We start from the raw sequence: 27,825 nt of genomic DNA on the forward strand, positions 1-27,825 counted from the left end.
TGATACTGGTTTCATAGGATGAGTTAGGGAGGATTTCCTTCCCTCAATTTTTTGGAACAGTTTCAGTAGGACTGATACTGTTTCTTTTTTGTACTTTTGGTAGATTTCAGCTGTGAATCCCTCCCGTCCTGGGCTTTCCTTTATTGGGAAAGTTTTTATTACTGATTCAATCTCACTACTCATTTTGGTCTGTTTAGGGTTTCTATATTTTCAGGGTTCAATCTTGGAAGGTTCTATGTGTTCAGGAATTTATTCATTTCCTCTAGCATTTCTAGTTTGTCAATGTAGAGATGTTCACAGTAGTTTCTGATTATCAATTGTATGTCTGTGGCTTCAGTTATAATGTCTCCTTTTTAAAATTTCTGATTGAATTGTCTCTCTTCTTTACTTGGTCAATCTAGCTAGTGTTCTGTCAATTTTGTTTATATTTACAGAAAACAAACTTTTCATTTGGTTGATTCTTTTTTTTTTTGTTCTCAATTTCATTTGATTCTGCTCTGATCTTTGAATTTTTTAATTCTGCTAATTGCGGTTTTGGTTCTATATTGCTCTTCTAGTTCCTTGAGGTGCAATGTTAGGTTGTTAATTTGTGATCTTTCTGTCCTTTTGATGTAGAAATTTATTGCTAAAAACTTCCTTGTTAGTCTTATATCCTTAGTCCTTCTTATATCCCAGAGGTTTTGGTACATTGTGTCTCTTTTTATTCATTTCCAAAAGTTTTTAAATTTACCTCTTAATTTTGTCCTTGACCCAAAGATTATTCAGGAGAAGATTGTTGAGTTTTCATGTCTTTGTGCATTTTTGAGAGTTCCTCTTAGAATTGATTTCTAGTTGTATTCCACTGTGGTCTGAGAAGTGACTTGATATGATAATTAAAATTTAGCAGAGAGAGTCAATGTATTTGATTAGGAAAAGTAAATGGAAAATAGAATGTAATCAGGGCAATTATTGGGATTTTACTCTGCAAATTACAGAATTTTTAGTGCTATTTGGAAACAAATTACATAACCTTACTTTGTAATCAAGGAGAACTAGTTCTATTTCTTTCTTGTCATATTCTGTTAGACTTGAACTATATCTGGACTATGATAAGGATTTAGTATTATGCTTTTACTCATCACAAACCAGATCTTCAAATCCTATATTCTCATAACCATTTGTGGATAGAAGATTCAAAAAACCTCACAAATTTCTACTATCTGAATGAGAGCCTAGCAAATAGGATAGCTATGTTATTATAGCACAGAAACAAAACCAGCGTTATAAAACAGAAGCAACAAATTAAAATGTTCCATGTTCCTTTTTTCCTTCAGATACTCTTCTTACATTATTATCACTCATAAGAAACCTTACCACTCCTGTATGCCACTTCTAGTCAGTTCTAATATTACCCTGTTGTTTCTGTCTATGTCATTGAGAATGAACACATGAAAGACTGATCTGAAAATCAATAATAATGATAGTAACCCATATTATTTTGAGGACTTGCTAGATTCAAGGTATTATGAATTAAGCACTAAGATAGACACTATTAATATCCTCAATTTTCAGATGAAGAAATAAAGTCTTTAAGATGTTTACAAAAAGGAAAGTGATGATTTAGGAATTTCTGAAATTTACACAGCTAGTAAGTTGTGGAACAGAGATTCAATCAGGTCTGTTTGACACAAATGTCCAAGTTTAAACACATATTACTCACACCTACCCACATTCTTGCCATCATAAAATATTTAGGTCCACTACTCACAGTATCTGCCCCCATAAGAGAGCTCATATTCCATTAATTTACTCTGTCTTATACACAAGATATTGTTTCAAAATTAGAATAATCTAGGCTCACACTGAACAATTCTCTTACTGAATGGACTAGGTCAAAATTAGTTGGTTAAACGTGACTCTGACTTCTCCTTTTGTCTTTCATATGCCAACAATCAAATTGTATTTTCTACCAACTCCAGTTATCTGACTACAGTCATACCATCCACCAAATTATTTTCAATATTGTCTTGACAATCCACCTTATCACTCACAAATATAGATGATTCTATAGTTCCCAACTCTCAATTTTTATCTTAGCTCCCAGAAATCCTCCAACCAAGTAATTCAAGAATGTGATAGATGTACAACAAAAGTATATTTTCTTGAATTGTTTTCCTCCAACCAAATAATTCAAGAAGATGATTGGTGTACAACAAAAATATATATTTCCAGAGAGCTCAATATGAAACCTCTGCCCAGTACATAGGGGGAGTGACTCCTTCCTGAAACTCAGATACACTGAAACCAAGAGCATGTGAAAACAAAGGTAAGCAACATTTTTAAATATTTAAAATCTGTTTAACAACTCTGTTTAAAAACAAAACAGCTAATGCATAGAGAAAACAAGCTGTAAAAATACATGAGGAATGATAACTGTTTAGTATTCACTATTCCAAAAAGTGCTCTAAGAATCTGTAAAGTACCTATACCCAGAGATGATAGCACTTTCCACCAGGAAAGTTAGAGAAGATGTCAAAATATGAAAGTTGAATTATATTGAAAAGTAAGACAAAATAATAAAAGCATATTCAAAAATTTCCCCTATGTGATTTCATTCACAGATATTGCCAGTTGACATATTCCCTGACTCTTTAAACCTAGGTGTATCTGGGCTCTGTTTCACATCCACCAATGAGCTGTAAAAACTTGGGAAAAATATTTAACTCCCAGGAGCCTTACATTTCTACATTTGTTAACAGGGGTACTAGTACCTATCTTACAAAGTTGATGTGAGGATTAAAGACAGTGTTTATAAGGCATCTGGCACAGTGCCTAACAAACACACACACAGGAAATGATACCTATAATTATTATAAATTATATAAGAACAAGAAGGACATGAACAAATCTGAGTTTTACAAAATTACTCTGCAAGGGTCTGAAGGTATTACAAGAGAGAAGAAACTAGTAGTTGGAAAAACACCCAGAAGGTGTTCAAAAGAAAACTAAATTGTTCAAAAGAAAACTAATGAATACTTCAACTAAAGAGGAAACAATGAGGATGGGAAACAGGAGATGACCTTGAAAGATATTTAGAAAGGTAATTAATAGGACTTGATAACTAATAAGATTTGGGGGATTTGGGAGATTGTTGGATAATGAAGAACAGCTGTTAGAAATATCAATAAGTTAAATATAAGACATATCAAATGTTGTTATTTTTTTGAATAACAAAAAGATACTTCTAACAGCATGACAGCAAGACCAGTCAGGTGGGATAAGTGAATGTTATGAGCCTGAAGAAAGGTGGAGTAGATAAAAATGGAGATTAAGACATGGAAGGAGCTATTAGAAAGTAGAAGTTTGTACCTTGCTAGTGATTAAATGGGGAGGCAAGAAGACATACTAGTGAAAGATAAGTGCTCATTGAAGATACTACCATTACTTAGAAAGAATCCCAAAACTCATAGAGCTAATTAACTCTAAGGTTTCAGCTGATAAGTTCATGTGAAATATTATTGGTTTGCTCAGTATTGACATCCCAAATTTGTCTCTTGAAGTACAAAATTTGGCTTGATTTTTAAAATCCATAGTGTTTACCTTTTTTCCTTTGGTTCATATTAAAAACTCTATTTTTAATTTTTTAAATTTCTTTAGATTCAGAGGGTACATGTGCAGGTTTGTTATATGGGTATATTGTATGATGTTGAGGTTTGGGCTTCTAATATTCCCATTGCCAATTGAACGTATTGCCCAATAGGTAGTTTTTCAACCCTTTCTCCCTTCCCTCCCTTTCCCTTTCTGGAATCCCCAGTGTTTATTTTTTTCCCATCTTTTTGGCCATGTGTGCTCAATGTTTAGCTCCTACTTATAAGTGAGAATATGCTATATTTTGTTTTCTCTTTCTGTGTTAATTCACTTAGAATAATGGGCTCTAGCTGCATCCATGTTGGTGCAAAGGTCATGATTTTGTTCTTTTTTATGTCTGTGTGGTATTCCATGGGGTATACGTACCACATTTACTTTGTCCAGTTTACTGTTGATGGGCACCTGGGTTGATTCCATGTTTTTGCTGTTGTGAATAGTGCTGCAGTAAATAAAATGAGTGCAAGAGGTTTTTTGGTAGAACAGCTTATTTTCCTTTTGGTATATACCCAGTAATGGGATTGCTGGGTCAAATGATAGTTTCATTTTCAATTCTTTGAGAAATATCCACACTGCTTTCCAAGGGGCTAACCTATATCCACACTGCTTTCCAAGGAGCTAAACTAATATACATTCCCACCAATAGTGTATAAGCATTCCCTTTTTTCTGCAACCTCACCAACATCTGTTATTTTTTGACTTTCTATTAAAAAGTTGTTACTAAAGAAGTTGGTATTAGTATGACATGTATCACACTGAGCAAGAATAGACCTGGCTAGGAGAGTGATTTATTAAATGATGATTTTATCCATTTTTGACAGTGATAGTAAAGTAGGCACTGTTTAACTCAAGATATGTTATCTATAGATACAGTTATATTATTTATAGAGAAAGGTCACTGTATAATATTTAGAGATACAGTATCCAAAGGCACTTAATTCAGTATTTGATGAAGACAGTCAAATATTAGTTTTTAAATATCTCAACCCTTGTTTTTGAATAAAAACTGTATGCATTCCACTCTACAGTTAACTTCAGCATGCATAGTCACTTCAACTAAGTACTTATCCATTGTGTTCTGTCTACTTCTTTGCTAAAGGAATGATGAGAACCCCTTACTAGCATGACCAAGAAAATAATCTTTGCTTTACCCCAGGTTGGAGTTCTTTGTTATTGCTATTTTTCAAATCCCTTCCTGCTAGTTCCACAGAAATCTTTCTTTCTCCTGTGCTTATTGCTGTACCTGTTCTTTGGCAATGAACAGGGGAAAAGAGCCACTCCCTCACTGAGATCCACACTGAAAATGGGTCTCCTATTATATAATATTATGATCCTTCCTGAGAAACACCATGAAACTGCAGTCAAATATTTTTATTTTGCACATTGGTATGAGCAATTAATACTTCATTTTGCAGCTTCAAATGTTTACCAGCTTGGGCAACATAGTAAGACCCCATCTCTGCAAAAACCAATAAATTAGCCAGGCTTGGTGGCGCATGCCTGTAGTCCTAATGCCTGTAGTCCTAGCTATTTGGGAGGCTGAGGCTGGAGGATTGCTTGAGCCCCAGAGTTTGAGGCTGCAGTGAGCTATAATCCTACCACTGCACTTCAGCCTGGGCAACAGACTGAGACTCTGTCTCTAAACAAAAAAATAACAAAAAAGAAACTTCAAGTTTTCGCAGTGTGTTGGAAAATCCCTATTTGGTGTTTAAATAATTGAAATATTTAATCTTAATGAAGGATGAAGCCTCAGTGATAAATTTCCAAGGCATGCATAATACCTTATATTGCATTCTTGAAAGATGATCATTTAGGTTCTACTTGATTACTTGCAGTAATGAGATGCTCGCTGTCTGAGGCAACCCAGTTTATTGTTAGATGGGTTTAGTTGTTAAATTGTTATAATCTCTGTTCTAAGACAGATGTCATTGAATTCTTGAAATTAATAACTCAAATATGTTGGCTTCTTACTGTTCTTAGGATTAAGACATATTTCTTATCCTGGCCTATCAGTTCTTTCTGGTATGGCTTCTGCCTACCTCTTCACCCTCATATTGTATGATTCTTTTCTTAACCAATCACTTCTAGCCAGACTGGCTTTCTTTTTGTTTTTCTTTCTTTGTTTTCTATAGAGGCTTTTCTTTTGCTTTCCTTCATCCTAGGTAGCTCTCTTCCTAGTTTTCTTTCAGCTTTCACCAAATTAACCTTTTTTTTTTTTTTTTTTAATTAAAAATATGGAACACTCCATGAATCTGTGTGTCATCCTTGTGCAGGGGCCATGCTAATCTTCTCTGTATCATTCCAATTTTAGTATATGTGCTCCTAAAGTGAGCACCAAACTAACCTTTGTCTTTTAGATCTCAGCACAATCATTTCTTTAATTAAGCGTTCGATGATCTGCCTCATTAGATCAAATTCTCCAGCTATGTGCATTCATAGTGCTGTGTACTTCTTTGTAGCTTATATCACAGTTGTGATTTTAATTCATCAGTGATTAATAATGTATTTTTAACCTCTATCCCAGTATTTTTGTTCACTATGTATCATCAGCGTTTGTCACAGCACCTGACTCATGGCAGGTGTGCAGTAAATATTTGTTGAATAAAATGAGTGAAAAATAATAATAGATTTGCATTTTAGATACATTGGAAGATATTGGTTCTTCTATATGACAATACTTTAAAAAATGTTGAGACAGCTAGAATGTGTCTTTGTCTTTCAGATGAAAAGGCTATACATATCCTGTGCTTAGATTGTGTTTCCTCTGAAAAACCACAGTCCTCCGCCATGCCTGCTCTCCTCTGCAAGCATTCAGATTAGTCAGTGTGCCTTGTACTGTATAGTAAGGCACTTGTTTCTTAAAGTGAGGCCCCACTTTTGAGAATTCCTGTAGGTTCCAGAAATCTATGTTAGAATAAGAAATAGCTTTTATGAGATTAGCCTCTAGAGTATGATTTTAAGCTTTTGGTTTATTTTACATGCAGTAGTTTAATTTCCATATGGGTCATCTTTTGAAGAAAAGCTTTTGGTTTCTGTTAGATTTATTTCTTTTCAGGACTCAGATGTCGATGGGCATGGGATTCCTTGAACTATGATTAAAAGAAATTTATTTCTGTAATCCCTAAAAATCACTGTGAAATTTTTTGTGTAAATGAAATCATGAGCTTCAAAATCAGTAATACGGAGTAAGTATTTCTTGAACAGCATTTCACAATAAAAACCCATATTCACCCTTGTGATTTAGGAGGAAACAATGAAAGTTGCAGCAAGTAGAAATTAAAGACTGAAATAAAGTATACTATTACTTTTTTATATGCTTCAACATCAACACAGTCAGTATATGTGTATGTTGGTCATTGTTAGCCTTTCTCGTATAGATTAGATAGCAAATTAATAAATGTTTATTGCTTGTCTACTATCTGTCAGATACTAAGCTAGGTGCTATTTTACTGTCTCAGAATAATAGCTTATTTTTCTGTTTATAAAGTTAATACAATTTCAAAGTAGAACATTTGGAAAATACAGAGAACACAAATACTTTTACCCTCTACTGTTAACACTTTGGTATGTTTGTTTTTATTTAATATTCATTTAATAACTATTGAGTGCATATAATTTGCCATCAATTGTTCTAGAAACTAGGGATACATCAGTTAACAAAATACATGAAATTCTTTTTCTTATGGAGCTTACTACCTAGTGAGGAGAGATATAAAATAAAGTACTTAATATGTCAGCTGGTAAGCACCATAAAAAATAAAACAGAGAAGGGGGATAAAGAATATACCTAAGGTAGAAAGGAAAGACATTTCTAATAAAGTGACATTTGATTAGAGAACTGAATGACTTGAGAGAGGTGTAGGGTTAATCAGGCAGAGGGAATAGCAAGTGCAAGGGCTTTGTGGCAAGAGTGTACATGGTGTAGATGGCATATTGGAGACACATCAAACTTGTCACTGTGGCTACAGCAGAGGGAGCAAAGGAGGGATCTGACTTGTGTTTAAAAAGATCCACTGTCAAGCTGTGTGGAGAATGACTTTGACGAGTTGACAGAAGTAGGCTTCACACGATTGGTAATAACAAACTTCTCCAAGCCAAAGGAGGATGTCTGAACCCATCGCAAAGAGGGTAAAAACCTTGAAAAAAGAGTACATGAATGGCTAACTAGAATAAGCAGCATAGAGAAGACCTCAAATGACCTGATGGAGTTGAAAGCCATGGCACGAGAACTACGTGAGGCATGCATAAGCTTCAGTAGCCGATTTGATCAAGTGGAAGAAAGGGTATCAGTGATTGAAGATCAAATGAATGAAATGAAGTGAGAAGAGAAGTTTAGAGAAAAAAGAGTAAAAAGAAACAAAGCCTCCAAGAACCATGGGACTACGTGAAAAGACCAAATCTACGTCTGATTGGTGTACTGGAAAGTGATGGGGAGAGAATGGAACAAAGTTGCATGACACTCTTCAGGATATTATCCAGGAGAACTTCCCCAACCTAGCAAGGCAGGCCAACATTCAAATTCAGAAAATACAGAGAATGCCACAAAGATATTCCTTGAGAAGAGCAACTCCAGGAAACATAATTGTCAGATCCACCAAAGTTGAAATGAAGGAAAAAATGTTAAGGGCAACCAGAGAGGTAGGGTAACCCACAAAAGGAAGCCCATCAGACTAATAGCAGATCTCTCAGCAGAAACTCTATAAGCCAAAAGAGAGTGGGGGCCAATATTCAACATTCTTAAAAGAATTTTCAACCCAGAATGTCATATCCAGCCAAACTAAGCTTCATAAGTGAAGGAGAAATAAAATCCTTTACAGACAAGCAAATGCTTAGAGATTTTGTCGCCACCAGGCTTGCCTTACAAGAGCTCCTGAAGGAAACACTAAACATGGATGGGAACAACTGGTACCAGCCCCTGCAAAAATGTGCCAAATTGTAAAGACCATCGATGCTACGAAGAAACTGGATCAACTAACGAGCAAAATAACCAGTTAATATCATAATGGCAGGATCAAGTTCACAAATAACAATATTAACATTAAATGTAAATGGACTAAATGGTCCAATTAAAGACATGGACTGGCAAACTGGATAAAGAGTCAAGACCCATCAGTCTGCTGTATTCAGGAGATCCATCTCACATGCAGAGACATACATAGGCTCAAAATAAAGGGATGGAGGAAGATCTACCAAGCAAATGGAAAACAAAAAAAAGCAGGGGTTGCAATCCTAGTCTCTGATAAAACAGACTTTAAACCAACAAAGATCAAAAGAGACAAAGAAGGCAATTACATAATGGTAAAGAGATCAATTCAACAAGAACAGCTAACTATCCTAAAGATATATGCGCCAATACAGTAGCACCCAAATACATAAAGCAAGTCCTTAGAGACCTACAAAGAGACTTAGAATGCCACACAATAGTATTGGGAGACTTTAACACCCCACTGTCAGTATTAGACAGATCAATGAGACAGAAAGTTAGCAAGGATATCCAGGACTTGAACTCATCTCTGCACCAAGCAGACCTAAGAGACATCTACAGAACTCTCCACCCAAATCAAGAGAATATACATTCATGTCAGGACCACATTGCAATTATTCCAAAATTGACCACATAATTGGAAGTAAAACACTCCTCAGCAAATGTAAATAAACAGAAATCACAACAAACTGTCTCTCGGACCACAGTACAATCAATTTAGAACTCGGGATTAAGAAACTCACTCAAAACTGCTCAAGTACATGGAAACTGAATAACCTGCTCCTGAATGACTACTGGGTACATAATGAAATGAAAGCAGATATAAAGATGGTCTTTGAAAGTAATGAGAACAAAGACACAACATACCAGAATCTCTGGGACACATTTAAAGCAGTGTGTAGAGGGAAATTTCTGGCACTAAATGCCCACAAGAGAAAGCAGGAAAGATCTAAAATTGACACCCTAACACCACAATTAAAAGAACTAGAGAAGCAAGAGCAAACAGATTGAAAAGCTAGCAGCAGGCAAGAAATAACTAAGATCAGAGCAGAACTGAAGGAGATAGAGACACAAAAAACCCTTCAAAAAATCAGCAAATCCAGGTGCTGGTTTTTTGAAAAGATCTACAAAATTGATTAGACCGCTAGAAAGACTAATAAAGAAGGAAAAAGAGAAGAATCAAATAGACACAATGAAAAATGATAAAGGGGATATCATCACTGATCCCACAGAAATACAAACTACTATCCGAGAATACTATAAACACCTCTATGCAAATAAGCCAGAAAATCTAGAAGACATGGATAAATTCCTGGACAAGTACACCCTCCCAAGACTAAACCAGGAAGAAGTTGAATCCCTGAATAAACCAATAACAGATTCTGAAATTGAAGCAATAATTAATAGCCTACCAACCAAAAAAAAGTCCAGGACCAGATCGATTCACAGCTGAATTCTACCAGAGGTTCAAGGAGGAGCTGGTACCATTCCTTCTGAAACTATTCTGATCAATAGAAAAGGAGGAAATCCGCCCTAACTCATTTTATGAGGTCACCATCATCCTGATACCAAACAAAACCTGGCAGAGACACAACAAAGAAAGAGAATTTTAGACCAGTATCCCTGAAGAACATTGAAGCAAAAATCCTCAATAAAATACTGACAAACCGAATCCAGCAGCACATCAAAAAGCTTATCCACCACAAAGAAGTCGACTTCATCCCTGCGATTCAAGGCTGGTTCAACATATGCAAATCCATAAACGTAATCCATCATATAAACAGAACCAAAGACAAAAACCACATGATTTTCTCAATAGATGCAGAAAAGGCCTTCAAAAAATTCGACAGCCTTTCATGCTAAAAACTCTCAATAAACTAGGTATTAATTGGACATATCTGAAAATGATAAGAGCTATTAATGACGAACCCACAGCCAATATCATACTGAATGGGCAAAAACTGGAAGCATTCCCTTTGAAAACTGGCACAAGACAGGGATGCCCTCTCTCACCACTCCTATTCAACACAGTTTTGGAAGTTCTGGCCAGAGCAATCAGGCAGGAGAAAGAAATAAAGGATATTCAGTTAGGAAAAAAGGAAGCTACATTGCCCCTCTTTGCAGATGACGTGATTGTATATTTAGAAAACCCCATCGTCTCAGTCCAAAATCTCCTTAAGCTAAGAAGCAAATTCAGCAGTCTCTGAATACAAAATCAATGTGCAAAAATCACAAGCATTGCTATACCTCAATAACAGACAAATACAGAGCCAAATCATGAGTGAACTTCCATTCACAATTGCTTCAAAGAGAATAAAATACCTAGGAATCCAACTTACAAAAAGTAAGATGTGAGGGACCTCTTCAAGGAGAACTACGAACCACTGCTCAACAAAATAAAAGAGGACACAAACAAATCGAAGAACATTCCATGCTCATGGATAGGAAGAATCAAAATCCTGAATATGGCCATACTGCTCAAGGTAATATAGATTCAATGCCATCCACATCAAGCTACCAATGACTTTCTTCACAGAATTGGAAAAACCTACCTTAAAGTTCATATGGAACCAAAAAAGAGCCCACAGTACCAAGACAATCCTAAGTTAAAAGAACAAAGCTGGAAGCATCATGCTACCTGACTTCAAACTATACTACGAGGGTACAATAACCAAAACAGTATGGTACTGGTACCAAAACAGAGATATAAACCAATGGAATGGAACAGAGCCCTCAGAAATAATACCACACATCTACAACCATCTGATCTTTTACAAATCTGACAACAACAAGAAATGGGAAAAGGATTCCCTATTTAATAAATGGTGCTGGGAAAACTGGCTAGCCATAAGTAGAAAGTTGAAACTGGATCCCTTCCTTACACCTTATATAAAAATTAATTCAAGATTGATTAGAGACTTAAATGTTAGACCTAAAACCATAAAACCTCTAGAAGAAAACCTAGGTAATACCATTCAGGACATAGGCATGGGTAAAGACTTCATGACTAAAACACCAAAAACAATGGCAACAAAAGCCAAAATTGACAAATGGGATCTAATTATACTAAAGAGTTTCTGCACAGCAAAAGAAACTACCATCAGAGTGAACAGGCAACCTACATAATGGGAGAAAATTTTTGCAATCTACCCATCTGACAAAGGGCTAATATACAGAATTACAAATAACTTAAACAAATTTACAAAAAAAGTCAAACAACCCCATCAAAAAGTGGGCAAAGGATATGAACAGACACTTCTCAAAAGAAGACATTAATGCAGTCAATGGACACATGAAAAAATGCTCATCATCACTGGCCATCAGAGAAATGCAAATCAAAACCACAATGAGATACCATCGAAGACAGTTAGAATGGCAGTCATTAAAAAGTCAGGAAACAACAGGTGCTGGAGAGGATGTGGAGAAATAGGAACACTTTTACACTGTTGGTGGGATTGTAAACTAGTTCAACCATTGCGGAAGACAGTGTGGCAATTCCTCAAGGATCTAGAACTAGAAATACCATTTGACCCAACCATCCCATTACTGGGTATATACCCAAAGTATTATAAATCACGCTGCTATAAAGACACATGCACACGTATGTTTCTTGCGGCACCATTCACAACAGCAAAGACTTGGAAACAACCCAAATGTCCATCAGTGATAGACTGGATTAAGAAAATGTGGCACATATACACCGTGGAATACTATGCAGCCATAAAAAAGGATGAGTTCATGTCCTTTTTAGGGTCATGGATAAAGCTGGAAACCATCATTCTGAACAAGCTATCGCAAGAACAGAAAACCAAACACTGCATGTTCTCACTCAAAGGTGAGAATTGAACAATGATACAAGGTGGGGAACATCACATACTGGAGCTTGTTGTAGGGTGGGGGAAGGGGGAGGGATAGCATTAGGAGATATACCTAATGTAAATGACAAGTTAATGGGTGCAGCACACCAACATGGCACATGTATATGTATGTAACAAACCTGCACATTGTGCACATGTACCCTAGAACTTAAAATATATTTAAAAAATCCACTGTCTTAGTGTTTTCTGTTGCTTGAAACAGAATACCTGGGAATTAGAGATAATTTATAGAGAAAAGGAATTTATTTTTGCAGTTATGGAGGCTGAGAAGTCTATGGTCAAGGGAGCACATCTGCTGAGGTCCTTCTTGCTGTTGTGGGCTCTGTAGAGTCCCAAGGCAGCACAGAGTATCTGTCACGTGGTGAGGGGTCTGAGCGTGCTAGGCCAGGCCTCTGTTACTTCTCCCTCCTCCTCCTCTTCTTCTTCTTCCTCTTCTCCTCTTCTCCTTCTTCGTTCTTTCGGTTCTTCCTATTCTCCTTCGTATAACGTCTCTTTCTGCTCTTCTTCCTTCTTTCCTCTTCCTTCTCCTTCTTCTTCTTCTTTCTTCTCCTTCTTCCTTCCTTCCTCCTCCTCCTTTCTCCTCCATCTTTTCCTCCCTCCTCCTCCTTCCTCTTCCTTCTTCTTCTCCTCCTTCTCCTTCCCTTTCTCCTTCTCCTTCTTTCTTCTTCCTTCTTCCTTTTTCCTTCCTCCTTCCTCCTTTCCTCCTTTCTTCCTCCCTTCCTTCTCCTCCTTTTCTTCTTTCTTCTTTCTTTCTTACAGGGTCTCACTGTGTTGCCCAGGCAGGACTACAGTGGTGTGATCATAGCTCACTGCAGCCTCAATCTCCAGGGCTCAAGTGATCCTCATGCCTCACCCTTCTGAATAGCTGGGACTACAGGTGTGCGCCATCATGCCCTACTAGTTTTTTGATTTTTAGTAGAAATAAGGTCTTGCTACATTGCCTAGCTTGGTCTTGAACTCCCGAACTCAATCCATCCTCCCACCTTGGCCTCCCAAGGTGTTGGGATTACAGGCATCAGCCACCATGCCTGGTCTTTGTTTCTCTTCTTATAAAGCCACCAGTTCCACTCCCATGATAACCCATTAATCCATGAATAGGATTAATTCATTCATGAACCAATCACCTTTTAAAAGCCCTACTGTTCAATACTGCCATATTGGAGATAAGTTTCAACATACATTTTGGAGGGAACATTCAAGCCATAGCACCCATCTTGGATATTTTATGAATAGGTTATACGGGAAAGAGTAAAAACAGGGAGACTGGTTAGAAGTCAACTGCAATGGAAAGGGAAAGAGAATATAGTGACTCAGATCAAAGAGTTGAGAAGTGGCTGGATACCAAATATATATTGTCATTAGAATTTGTTGATGGATTCTAATGACTCAAAGTAGGGGACTAAGAAAAGAAGTGCCAACTGGGTGGAGCAAGATGGCCGAATAGGAACAGCTCCAGCCTCCAGCTCCCACCCAGCATGAGCGACACAGAAGACAGGTGATTTCTGCATTTTCAACTGAGGTACTGGGTACATCTCACTAGGGAGTGTCAGACAATCGGTGCTGGTCAGCTGCTGCAGCCCGAGCTTCAGTAACCGACTCGATCAACTGGAAGAAAGAGTATCAGCGATTGAGGATCAAATGAATGAAATGAAGCGAGAAGAGAAACCTAAAGAAAAAAGAAGAAAAAGAAATGAACAATGCCTGCAAGAAGTATGGGATTATGTAAAAAGACCAAATCTACGTCTGATTGGGGTGCCTGAAAGTGAGGGGGAAATTGAAACCAAGTTGGAAAACACTCTTCAGGATATCATCCAGGAGAACTTCCCCAATCTAGTAGGGCAAGCCAACATTCAAATGCAGGAAATACAGAGAATGCCACAAAGATACTCCTCGAGAAGAGCAACTCCAAGACACATAATTGCCAGATTCACCAAAGTTGAAATGAAGGGAAAAATCTTAAGGGCAGCCAGAGAGAAAGGTCGGGTTACCCACAAAGGGAAGCCCATCAGACTAACAGCAGACTTCTTGGCAGAAATTCTACAAGCCAGAAGAGAGTGGGGTCCAATATTCAACATTCTTAAAAGAATTTTCAGCCCAGAATTTCATATCCAGCCAAACTAAGTTTCATAAGTGAAGGAGAAATAAAATCCTTTACAGATAAGCAAATGCTTAGAGATTTTGTCACCACCAGGCCTGCCTTACAAGAGACCCTGAGGAAAGCACTAAACATGGAAAGGAACAACCGGTACCAGCCATTGCAAAAACATGCCAAAATGTAAAGACCATTGAGGCTAGGAAGAAACTGCATCATCTAATGAGCAAAATAACCAGTTAATATCATAATGGCAGGATCGAGTTCACACATAACAATATTAACCTTAAATGTAAATGGACTAAATGGTCCAATTAAAAGACACGGACTGGCAAACTGGATAAAGAGTCAAGACCCATCAGTCTGCTGTATTCAGGAGACCCATCTCATGCAGAGACATACATAGGCTCAAAATAAAGGGATGGAGGAAGATCTACCAAGCAAATGGAGAACAAAAAATAGCAGGGGTTGCAATCCTAGTCTCTGATAAAACAGACTTTAAACCATCAAAGATCAGAAGAGACAAAGAAGGCCATTACATAATGGTAAAGGGATCAATTCAACAGGAAGAGCTAACTATCCTAAATATATATGCACTCAATACTGGAGCACCAGATTCATAAAGCAAGTTCGTAGAGACTTACAAAGAGACTTAGACTCCCATACAATAATAATGGGAGACTTCACCCCACTGTCAACATTAGACAGATCAACGAGACAGAAACTCAACAAGGATATCCAGGAATTGAACTCATCTCTGCAGCAAGCAGACCTAATAGACATCTACAGAACTATCCACCCCAAATCAACAGAATATACATTCTTCTCAGCACCACATCACACTTATTCCAAAATTGACCACATAATTGGAAGTAAAGCACTCCTCAACAAAGGTACAAGAACAGAAATTATAACAAACTGTCTCTCAGACCACAGTGCAATCAAACTAGAACTCAGGACTAAGAAACTCAATCAAAACTGCTCAACTACATGGAACCTGAATAACCTGCTCCTGAATGACTACTGGGTACATAACGAAATGAAGGCAGAAGTAAAGATGTTCTTTGAAACCAATGAGAACAAAGATACAACATACCAGAATCTCTGGGACACATTTAAAGCAGTGTGTAGAGGGAAATTTATAGCACTAAATGCCCACAAGAGAAAGCTGGAAAGATCTAAAATTGACACTCTAACATCACAATTAAAAGAACTAGAGAAGCAAGAGCAAACACATTCAAAAGCTAGCAGAAGGCAAGGAATAACTAAGATCAGAGCAGAACTGAAGGAGATAGAGACACAAAAATCCCTCCAAAAAATCAATGAATCCAGGAGTTGGTTTTTTGAAAAGATCAACAAAATTGATAGACCGCTAGCAAGACTAATAAAGAAGAAAAGAGAGAAGAATCAAATAGATGCAATAAAAAATGATAAAGGGGATATCACCACCAACCCCACAGAAATACAAACTACCATCAGAGAATACTATAAACACCTCTACGCAAATCAACTAGAAAATCTAGAAGGAATGGATAATTTCCTGGACACTTACACTCTCTCAAGACTAAACCAGGAAGAAGCTGAATCCCTGAATAGACCAATAGCAGGCTCTGAAATTGAGGCAATAATTAATAGCCTATCAACCAAAAAAAGTCCAGGACCAGATGGATTCACAACTGAATTCTACCAGAAGTACAAGGAGGAGCTGGTACCATTCCTTCTGAAACTATTCCAATCAATAGAAAAAGAGGAAATCCTCCCTAACTCATTTTATGAGGCCAACATCATCGTGATACCAAAGCCTGGCAGAGACACAACAAAAAAAGAGAATTTTAGACCAATATCCCTGATGAACATCGATGCAAAAATCCTAAATAAAATACTGGCAAACCGGATCCAGGAGCACATCAAAAAGTTTATCCACCATGATCAAGTGGGCTTCAGCCCTGGGATGCAAGGCTGGTTCAACATACGCAAATCAATAAATGTAATCCAGCATATAAACAGAACCAAAGACAAAAACCACATGATTATCTCAATAGATGCAGAAAAGGCCTTTGACAAAATTCAACAGCCCTTCATGCTAAAAACTCTCAATAAATTTGGTATTGATGGAACTTATATCAAAATAATAAGAGCTATTTATGACAAACCCACAGCCAATATCATACTGAATGGGCAAAAACTGGAAAAATTCCCTTTGTAAACTGGCACAAGACAGGGATGCCCTCTCTCACCACTCCTATTCATCATAGTGTTGGAAGTTCTGGCTAGGGCAATCAGGCAAGAAAAAGAAATACAAGGTAGTCAGTTAGGAAAAGAAGAAGTTAAATTGTCCCTGTTTGCAGATGACATGAGTGTATATTTAGAAAACCCCATTGTCTCAGCCCAAAATCTCCTTAAGCTGATAAGCAACTTCAGCAAAGTCTCAGGATACAAAATTAATGTGCAAAAATCATAAGCATTCTTATACACCAGTAACAGACGAGCAGAGAGCCAAATCAGGAATGAACTTCCATTCACAATTGCTTCAAAGAGAATAAAATACCTAGGAATCCAACTTACAAGGAATGTAAGGGACCTCTTCAAGGAGAACTACAAACCACTGCTCAGTGAAATCAAAGAGGACGCAAACAAATGGAAGAACATACCATGCTCATGGATAGGAAGAATCGCTATCTTGAAAATGGCCATACTGCCCAAGGAAATTTATAGATTCAATGCCATCCCCATCAAGCTACCAATGAGTTTCTTCACAGAATTGGGAAAACTGCTTTAAAGTACATATGGAACCAAAAAAGAGCCTGCATTGCCAAGATAATCCTAAGTGAAAAGAACATGGCTGGAGGCATCACACTACCTGACTTCAAACTGTACTACAAGGCTACAGTAACCAAAACAGAATGGTACTGGTACCAAAACAGAGATATAGATCTATGGAACAGAACAGAGGCCTCAGAAATAATACCACACATCTACAGTCATCTGATCTTTGACAAACCTGGGAAAAACAAGAAATGGGGAAAGGATTCCCTATTTAATAAATGGTGCTGGGAAAATTGGCTAGCCATAAGTAGAAAGCTGAAACTGGATCCTTTCCTTACTCCTTATAAGAAAATTAATTCAAGATGGATTAGAGACTTAAATGTTAGACCTAAAACCATAAAAACCCTAGAAGAAAACGTAGGTAATACCATTCAGGACATAGGCATGGGCAAGGACTTCATGTCTAAAACCCCAAAAGCAATGGCAGCAAAAGCCAAAATTGACAAATGGGATCTCATTAAACTAAAGAGCTTCTGCACAGCAAAAGAAACTACCATCAGAGTGAACAGGCAACCCACAGAATGGGAGAAAAATTTTGCAATCTACTCATCAGACAAAGGGCTAATATCCAGAACCTACAAAGAACTCAAATAAATTTACAAGAAAAAAAATACAACCCCATCAAAAAGTGGGCAAAGGATATGAACAGACACTTCTCAAAAGAAGACATTCATACAGCCAACAGACACATGAAAAAATGCTCATCATCACTCGCCATCAGAGAAATGCAAATCAAAACCACAATGAGGTACCATCTCACACCAGTTAAAATGGCAATCATTCAAAAGTCAGGAAGCAGCAGGTCCTGGAGAGGATGTGGAGAAATAGGAACACTTTTACACTGTTGGTGGGATTGTAAACTAGTTCAACCATTGTGGAAAACAGTATGGCGATTCCTCAAGGATCTAGAACTAGAAGTACCATATGACCCAGCCATCCCATTATTGGGTATATACCCAAAGGATTATAAATCATGCTGCTATAAAGACACATGCACACATATGTTTATTGCAGCACTATTCACAATAGCAGACTTGGAATCAACCCAAATGTCCATCAGTGACAGACTGGATTAAGAAAATGTGGCACATATACACCATGGAATTCTATGCAGCCATAAAAAAGGATGAGTTCATGTCCTTTGTAGGAACATGGATGCAGCTGGAAACCATCATTCTCAGCAAACTATCACAAGAACAGAAAACCAAACACCGCATGTTCTCACTCATAGGTGGGAACTGAACAATGAGATCACTTGGACTTGGGAAGGGGAACATCACACACCGGGGCCTATCATGGGGAGGGGGAGAGGGGAGGGATTGCATTGGGATTTTTACCTGATGTAAATGATGAGTTGATGGGTACTGATGAGTTGATGGGTGCTGACGAGTTGATGGGTGCAACACACCAACATGGCACAAGTATACATATGTAACAAACCTGCACGTTATGCACATGTACCCTAGAACTTAAAGTATAATAATATTAATAAAATAAAATTAAAAGAAAAAGAAGTGCCAAGAAAAGTATTTTCCTTCGGTCTTTTAAACCTTAACCTTAAAAAGTTTGAATGCAAAAAAGTATAAAATATAATGGTACAGTGTAGTTACCGTACAGTGTAATAAGTAATCACCTCTGTATGCAGCCGTGAAATATATACTTTATATACTCTTTTGGTTCTTTCTTCTTCATACGGCAGTATGCTTATGAGATTCATCTATATTGTAGGGAATAGTGTTAGTTTGTTCATTTTTTATTGCTATATATTATTCTTTTGCAGGATTATGCTGTAATGTATCCATTCTAGAGTGTGTAGACATTTGGGTTGTTTCTAGCCTTCACTATTAAAATCAGTGCTTCTATGAACATTTTTATATGTGTATCCAGGCACACATGAGTTTTTCTAGAGTATATTTCTTTTCTTGAAATTTTAGTTTATGTTCTAGAATACATGTGCAGAATGTGCAGGTTTATTACGTAGGTATATGTGTGCCATGGTGGTTTGCTTCACCTATCATCCAGTCATCTAGGTTTTAAACCCCACATGCATCACTTGTATGTCCTAAAGCTCTCCCTCTCCTTGCCCGAAACCCCCAGTAGGCCCCAGTGTGTGATGTTATCCTCCTTGTGTCCATGTGTTCTCATTGTTCAACTCCAACTTATAAGTGAGAACATGCGGTGTTTGGTTTTCTGTTCCTATGTTAATTTGCTGATAATGATGACTTCCACCTTCATCCATGTCATACTGCAAAGGACATGAATTCATTCTTTTTATGGCTGCATAGTATTCCATGGTATATATATGCCACATTTTTTTTTCTTTTTATTATACTTTAAGTTCTGGGTTACATGTGCAGAACGTGCAGCTTTGTTACATAGGTATACATGTGTCATGGTGGTTTGCTGCACCCATCAACCTGTCACATACATTAGGTATTTCTCCTAATGTTATCCCTCCCCTAGCCCACCACTGCACACAGGCCTCAGTGTGTGATGTTCCCCTCCCTGTCTCCATGTGTTCTCATTGTTCAACTCCCAGTTATGAGTGAAAACATGTGCTGTTTGTTTTTCTGATCTTGTGATAGTTTGCTGAGAATGATGGTTTCCAGCTTCATCCATGTCCCTGCAAAGGATGTTAACTCATCATTTTTTATGGCTGCATAGTGTTCTGTGGTGTATATGTGCCACATTTTTTTTATCCAGTCTATCATTGATGGATATTTGGGTTGGCCTTTGGGTATATGCCTAGTAATGGGATTGTTGGGTTAAATGGTATTTCTAGTTCTAGACCCTTATAGAATTGTCACACTCTTCTAAAATGATTTAACTAATTTACATTCCAACCAACAATGTAAAAGCATTCCTATTTTTCCACAACCTCTCCAGCGTCTGTTGTTTCCTGACATTTTTAATGATTGCCATTCTAGCTGTCTTAGATAGTATCTAATTATTTTGATTTGCATTTCTCTAATGACCAGTGATGATCATTTTTTCATATGTCTGTTGGCTACCTAAATGTCTCCTTTTGAGAAGTGTCTGTTCATATGCTTTGCCCATTTTTTGATGAGGTTGTTTGCATTTTTCTTGTAAATTTGTTTAAGTTCTTTGTAGATTCTGGATATTGGCCCTTTGTTAGATGGATAGATTGCAAAAATTTTCTCCCATTCTGTAGATTGCCTATTTACTCTGATGCTAGTTTCTTTTGCAGTGCAGAAGCTCTTTAGTTTAATTAGATCCCATTTGTCAATTTTGACTTTTGTTGCCATTGCTTTTGGTGTTTTAGACATGAAGCCTTTGCCCATGCCTATGTCCTGAATGGTATTGCACAGGTTTTCTTCTAGGATTTTTGTGGTCCTAGGTCTTATGTTTAAGTCTTTGGTCCATCTTGAGTTGATTTTTGTATAATGTGTAAGGAAGGGGCCCAGTTTCAGTTTTCTGCATATAGGTAGCCAGTTTTCACAACACCATTTATTAAATAGGGAATCTTTTCCCCATTGCTTGTTTTTGTCAGGTTTGTCAAAGATCAGATGGTGGTAAATGTGTGTTGTTATTTCTGAGGCCTCTGTTTTGTTCTATTGGTCTATATATCTGTTTTGGTACAAGTACCGTGCTGTTTTGTTTACTGTAGACTTGTAGTAAAGGTTGAAGTCAGGTAGTGGTATGCCTCCAACTTTGTTCTTCCTGCCCAGGATGTCTTGGCTCTTTTTTGGTTCCATATGAAATTTAAAGTATTTTTTTTCCAATTCTGTGAAGCAAGTCAGTGGTAGCTTGATGGGAATGTCATTGAATCTATATCACCTTGAGCAGTATGGCCATTTTCATGATACTGATTCTTCCTATCCATGAGCATGGAATGTTCTTCCATTTGTTTGTGTCCTCTTTTATTTCATTGAGCAGTGGTTTGTAGTTCTCCTTGAAGAGGTCCTTCACATCCCTTGTAAATTGGATTCCTAGGTATTTTATTCTCTTTGAAGCAATTGTGAATGGGAGTTCACTCATGATTTGGCTCTGTATTTGTCTGTTATTGATGTACAGCAATGCTTGTGATTTTTGCACATTAATTTTGTATCCTGAGACTTTGCTGAATTTGCTTATCTGCTTTAGGAGATTTTGGGCTGAGACGATGGGGTTTTCTAAAGATACAATAATGTCATCTGCAAACAGAGACAATTTGACTACCTCTCTTCCTATTTAAATACCCTTTATTTCTTTCTCCTGCCTGATTGCCCTGGCCAGAACTTCCAACACTATGTTGAATAGGAGTGGTGAGAGAGGGCATCCCTGCCTTGTGCCAGTTTTCAAAGGGAATGCTTCCAGCTTTTGCCCATTCAGTATGATATTGACTGTAGGTTCATCATAAATAGCTCTTGTTATATTGAAATATGTTCCATCGATACCTAGTTTATTGAGAAATTTAAGCATGAAAGGCTGTTGAATTTTTTCGAAGGCCTTTTCTGCGTGTCTGGAGATAATCATATGTTTTTTGTCCTTGGTTCTGTTTATGTGATCGATTACATTTATTGATTTGCATATGTCGAACTAGCCTTTCATCCCAAGGATGAAGTTGATGTGATCATGGTGGATAAGCTTTTTGTTGTGCTGCTGGATTCAGTTTGCCAGCATTTTATTGAGGATTTTTGCTTCAATGTTCTTCAGGGATATTGGTCTAAAATTCGCTTTTTTGTGTGTGTATCTCTGCCAGGCTTTGTTTGGTATCAGGATGATGGTGACCTCATAAAATGAGTTAGGGAGGATTCCCTCCTTTTCAATTGATCAGAATAGTTTCAGAAGGAATGGTACCAGCTCCTCCTTGTACCTCTGGTAGAATTTGGCTGTGAATCCATCTGGTCCTGGACTTTTTTTGGTGGTAGGCTATTAATTATTGTTTCAATTTCAAAACCTGTTATTGGTCTATTCAGGGATTCAACTTGTTCCTGGTTTAGTCTTGGGAGGGAGTATTTGTCCAGGAATTTATCCATTTCTTCTAGATTTTCTTGTTTATTTACATAGTGGTGTTTATAGTATTCTCGGATAGTAGTTTGTATTTCTGTGGGATCGGTGGTGATATCCCCTTTATCATTTTTTACTGTGTCTATTTGATTCTTCTCTCTTTTCTTCTTTATTGGTCTTGCTAGTGGTCTATTTTGTTGGTCTTTTCAAAAAACCAGCTCCAGTATTCATTAATTTTTTGAAGGTTTTTTTTTTTTTTTTTTGTTTCTCTACTTCCCTCAGTTTTGCTCTGATTTAATTATTTCTTGGCTTCTGCTAGCTTTTGAATATGTTTGCTCTTGCTTCTCTAGTTCTTTTTATTGTGATATTAGGGTGTTGATTTTAGATCTCTCCTGCTTTCTCTTGTGGGCATTTAGTGCTATAAATTTCCCTCTACACACTGCTTTAAATGTGTCCCAGAGATTCTGGTATGTTGTGTCTTTGTTCTCATTGCTTTCAAAGACCATCTTTATTTCTGTCTTCATTTCATTATGTACCCAGTAGTCATTCAGGAGCAGGTTATTCAGTTTCCATGTACTTGAGCAGTTTTGAGTGAGTTTCTTAATCCTGAATTCTAAATTGATTGTACTGTGGTCCGAGAGACAGTTTGTTGTGATTTCTGTTTATTTACATTTGCTGAGGAGTGTTTTTACTTCCAATTATGTGGTCAATTTTAGAATAAATTCAATGTGATGCTGAGAAGAATGTATATTCTCTTGATTTGGGGTGGAGAGTTCTGTAGATGTCTATTAGGTCCTCTTGGTCCAGAGCTGAGTTCAAGTCCTGGATATATTTGTTAATTTTCTGTCTCGTTCTGTCTAATATTGACAGTGGGGTTTTAAAGTCTCCCATTATTATTGTGTGGGAGTCTAAGTCTCTTTGTAGGTCTCTAGAACTTGTTTTACGAAGCTGGGTGCTTCTATATTAGGTGCATATATCTTTAGAATAGTTAGCTGTTCTTGTTGAATTGATCTCTTTACCATTATGTAATGGCCTTCTTTGTCTCTGTTGATCTTTGTTGTTTTAAAGTCTGTTTTATCAGAGACTAGGATTGCAACCCCTGCTTTTATTTTGTTTTCCATTTGCTTGGTAGATTTTCCTCTATCCCTTTATTTTAAGCCTATGGGTGTCTTTGCCTATGAGATGGGTCTCCTGAGTACAGCACACTGATGGGTCTTGACTCTATCCAATTTGGCTGTCTTTTTCTTTTAATTGGGGCATTTAGCCCATTTACGTTTAAGGTTAATAATGTTACGTGTGAATTTGATTCTGTTATTATGATGCTAGCTGGTTATTTTGCCTGTTAATTGTTGTGGTTTCTTCATAGCATCAGTGGTCTTTACAGTTTGGCATGTTTTTGCAGTGGCTGGTAGCAGTTGTTCCTTTCCATGTTTAGTGCTTCCTTCAGGAGCTCCTGTAAGGCAGGCCTGGTGGTGACAAAATCTCTCAGCATTTACTTCTCTGTAAAATATTTTATTTCTCCTTCACTTATGAAGCTTAGTTTGGCTGGATGTGAAATTCTGGGTTGAAAATTCTTTTCTTTAAGAATGTTGAATATTGACCCCCCATCTCTTTTGGCTTATGTTTCTGCTGAGAGATCCGCTGTTAGTCTGATGAGCTTCCCTTTGTGGGTAACCCGACGTTTCTCTCTGGCTAACTTAACATTTTTTCCTTCATTTCAACCTTGGTGAAATTGACAATTATGTGTCTTGGTGTTGCTCTTTTCAAGAAGTATCTTTGTGGTGTTCTCTGTATTTCCTGAATTTGAATGTTGGCCTGCCTTGCTAGGTTGGGGAAATTCTCCTGGATAATATCTTGAAGAGTGTTTTCTGTCTGCTTCCATTCTCCCCGTCACTTTTCGGTATACCAATCAAATGTAGATTTGGTCTTTTCACATAGTCCCAGATTTCTTGGAGCCTTTGTTCATTTGTTTTCACTCTGTTTTCTCTAATCTTGTCTCCTTGTTTTATTTCACTGATTTCATCTTCAGTCACTGATATCCTTTCTTCCAGTTGATCGAATTGGCTATTGAAGTTTGTGTATGCTTCACTAAATTCTCATACTGTGGTTTTCAGCTCCATCAGGTCATTTAAGCTCTTCTCTACACCGGTTATTCTTGTTAGCCGTTCATCTAACCTCTTTTTCAAGGATTTAACTTCCTTGTGATGGGTTAGAACATGCTCCTTTAGCTCAGAGAAGTTCGTTATTACTGACCTTCTGAAGCCTACTTCTGTCAACTCATCAAACTCATTCTCCATTCAATTTTGTTCCCTTGCTGGTGAGGAGTTGTGTTCCTTTGGAGTGGAAGAGTCGTTCTAGTTTTTGGAATTTTCAGCCTTTCTGCTGTGGTTTCTCCCCATCTTTGTGGTTTTATCTAGCTTTCATCTTTGAAGTCAGTGACCTTTGACTGTAGTCTCTGAGTGGACATCCTTTTTGTTGATGTTGATACTATTCCTTTCTGTTTGTTAGTTTTCCTTCTAACAGGCAGGTCTCTCAGCTGCAGGTCTGTTGGAGATTGTTGGAGGTCCACTCCAGGCCCTGTTTACCTGGGTGTCACCATTGGAGGCTGCAGAACAGCAAATATTGCTGCCTGATCCTTCATCTGGAAGCTTCATCCCAGAGGGCCACCCGCCTGTATGAGGTGTCTGTTGGCCCCTACTGGGAGGTGTCTCCCAGTCAGGCTACATGGGGATCAGGGACCCACTTGAGGAAGCAGTCTGTCCATTATTGGAGCTCGAACACCATACTGGGAGAACCACTTCTCTTGTCAAAGCTGTCCATCAGGGACGTTTAAGTGTGCAGAAGCTGTTTGCTGCCTTTTGTTGAGATATGCCCTGCCCCCAGAGGTGGAATCTGGAGAGGCAGTAGATTTTGCTGAGCTGCAGTGACCTTTGCCCAGTTTGAGCTTCCCTGCCACTTTGTTTACAATGTTAGCATAAAAGTGCCTACTCAAGCCTCAGCAATGGTGGATGCTCCTCCCTTTGCCAAGTTCCCATGTCACAGGTCAATCTCAGACTGCTGCGCTAGCAGCGAGCAATGCTCCTTGGGAGTGGCACCCACTGAGCCAGGCACAGGAGGGGATCTCCTGGTCTGCTGGTTGTGAAGACTGTGGGAAAAGCACAGTATTTGGGCAGGAGTGTACTCTTCCTCCAGGTACAGTCACTCATGGCTTCCCTTGGCTAGGAAAGGTAAATCCCCTGACCCCTTGCACTTCCTATGTGAGGCAATGCCCCACCCTGCTTCGGCTCACCCTCTGTGGGCTGCACCTACTGTCCAACCACTCCCAATGAGATGAATCAGGTACCTCAGTTGGAAATGCAGAGATCACCCATCTTCTGCATCGATATCGCTGGGAGCTGTAGAGCAGAGCTGTTCTATTTGGCCATCTTGGAAGCCAATCGTATGTCACATTTTCTTTATGCAGTCTATCATTGATGCGCATTTGGGTTGGTTCCAAATCTTTGCTATTGTAAATAGTGCTGCAGTAAACATACGTATGCATGTGTCTTTGTAATAAAATGATTTATAATCCTTTGGGCATATACCCAGTAATGGGATTGCTGGGTCAAATGGTATTTGGTTCTAGATCCTTGTGGAATCACCACATTGTCTTCTACAATGGTTAAACTAATTTACACTCCCACCAACAGTGTAAAAGCATTCCTATTTCTCCACATCCTCGCCAGCATCTGTTGTTTCCTGACTTTTAATGATCACCATTCTAACTGGCATGAGATGGTATCTCATTGTGGTTTTCATTTGCATTTCTCTAATGACTAGTGATGATGAGCTTTTTTTCATGTTTCTTGGCTGCATAAATGTCTTCTTTTGAGAAGCATCTGTTCATATCTTTTGCCTACTTTTTGATGGGGTTGTTCGTTTTTTCTTGTAATTTGTTTAAGTTCCTTGTAGAGTCTGGGTATTAGACCTTCATCAGATGGATAGATTTCAGAAATTTTCTTCCATTCTCTAGGTTGCCTGTTCACTTCTAGAGTACATTTCTAAGAGATGAATTGCTGGATTTTAGAGAATGTGATTCTTCTATATAACTAGGTATTGCCAGCTTTCAAAGTTGGTATACCAAGTTAAACATTCAACAACAGTGGTTTTATATTGTTCTACATCTTTGCCAAAATGTTTATTGTCAGTACTTTTGCCAATGTAGTGGATGAGTATTTGCTTATTGTGGTTTTAATTTGCATTATTTTAATTATTAATGAGGTTAATAATATCTTTCTATGTTCATTGGCCATTTGTATATTATTATTTTTGTAAAATATCTCTTTAAATCTCTTGACTACTATTGTAACAGGTTGTCTTTTCTTATTGATATGTGGGACTTTGTTATAAAATCCATGACTGAGGCCTTTGTTGTTTGTTTAATGGGATAAATGTCTCACTTAGTGGCATGTTTTTCACTATTTTTTATGGCATCACTTTTACTCTATGGTTGTTGCTTTTTGTGTTTTCTTTTAAAAAACCACTCCACAACCTAAAGTTATTTAAGTATATCTTCTATATATCTTTGAAGAGCTTCATAATTTCTTGTTTCATATTTGGTCTTAACTTTCTTTTAAAACCAAAATTCTTTAATGGTTTATTTTGCAAATGTCCTTTTGAAATACTTAATTTATCATTTTTATGAGGTTCATTAATCTTTGGACTCTCTAAAGATAAAACACACTGAAGGCATTTTCCAAGAGTATTTTATAAGCTTATTAATATAAAGAAAGTATGTCAGCAGCCTAATCTAGGACACTGTCTTACTTTTAAGATTAAAGAAAGCCCCTCCAAATTTGAACATTGCTTACTTTCCTTTTTCGTAAAAAATCTTTTTTGTGTATGCTTTGTTACCTAACGCAATGGAGTGAATGAAATAAAGATAGTGGTTCTGTTTTTCTCAGTTACCACATCAACCAAGATTTTGGACTATAAATGTATAACTAGATAGAGTGAGCTATTTTGTTCAGAAAATTTTTTTTGAGAACAATTACCTTTTTTTTCTAAGGCTTTAATTATTTTCTACCTTGTTTGGCACATGGATAATTTGCCAAAAATCAATAAATATTATAAAGGAAAATAAAGTAGAGTAAGATAAAAGATAGTGAGCTCTGCTGTGGTTCAAGTGATGGTGTTCCCTCCAACATTCATGTTGAAATGTAATTCCCAATGCAACAGTATTAAAGATGTAATCTTGGGAGGTAATTAAGTCATGAAGGCTCTGCCCTCACAAGTGGGATTAGTATCCTTATATAAGGGGTCAAGATTGAAGGAAGCACTCTCTTGCTCTCTGTCTCTTCTGTCATATGAAGACATGATTTTTCTTTCCCCTTGAGGATGCAGCAACAAGGGACTATCTTGGAAATATGGAGCAACCCTCACTAAATACCAGTCCTACTGGTGCCTTCATCTTAGAATTCCCAGCCTCCAGA

At 37.5% G+C, this 27,825-nt stretch overlaps 1 protein-coding gene and 1 non-coding gene across 3 annotated transcripts in view; one reads left to right on the forward strand and one right to left on the reverse strand.

The window, feature by feature from the left end:
• Nucleotides 1–27,825, forward strand: part of DLG2 (discs large MAGUK scaffold protein 2) — a 2,272,173-nt gene that overhangs the window by 123,483 nt on the left and 2,120,865 nt on the right. The window lies entirely within an intron of this gene.
• On the reverse strand, nt 5,853–5,959 carry LOC115893832. The gene has a single exon (XR_004053865.1). It is a non-coding gene; the product is annotated as a U6 spliceosomal RNA (small nuclear RNA).

Source organism: Rhinopithecus roxellana, chromosome 15, assembly GCF_007565055.1.
Source record: "Rhinopithecus roxellana isolate Shanxi Qingling chromosome 15, ASM756505v1, whole genome shotgun sequence".
Classification (NCBI taxonomy): domain Eukaryota; kingdom Metazoa; phylum Chordata; class Mammalia; order Primates; family Cercopithecidae; genus Rhinopithecus; species Rhinopithecus roxellana.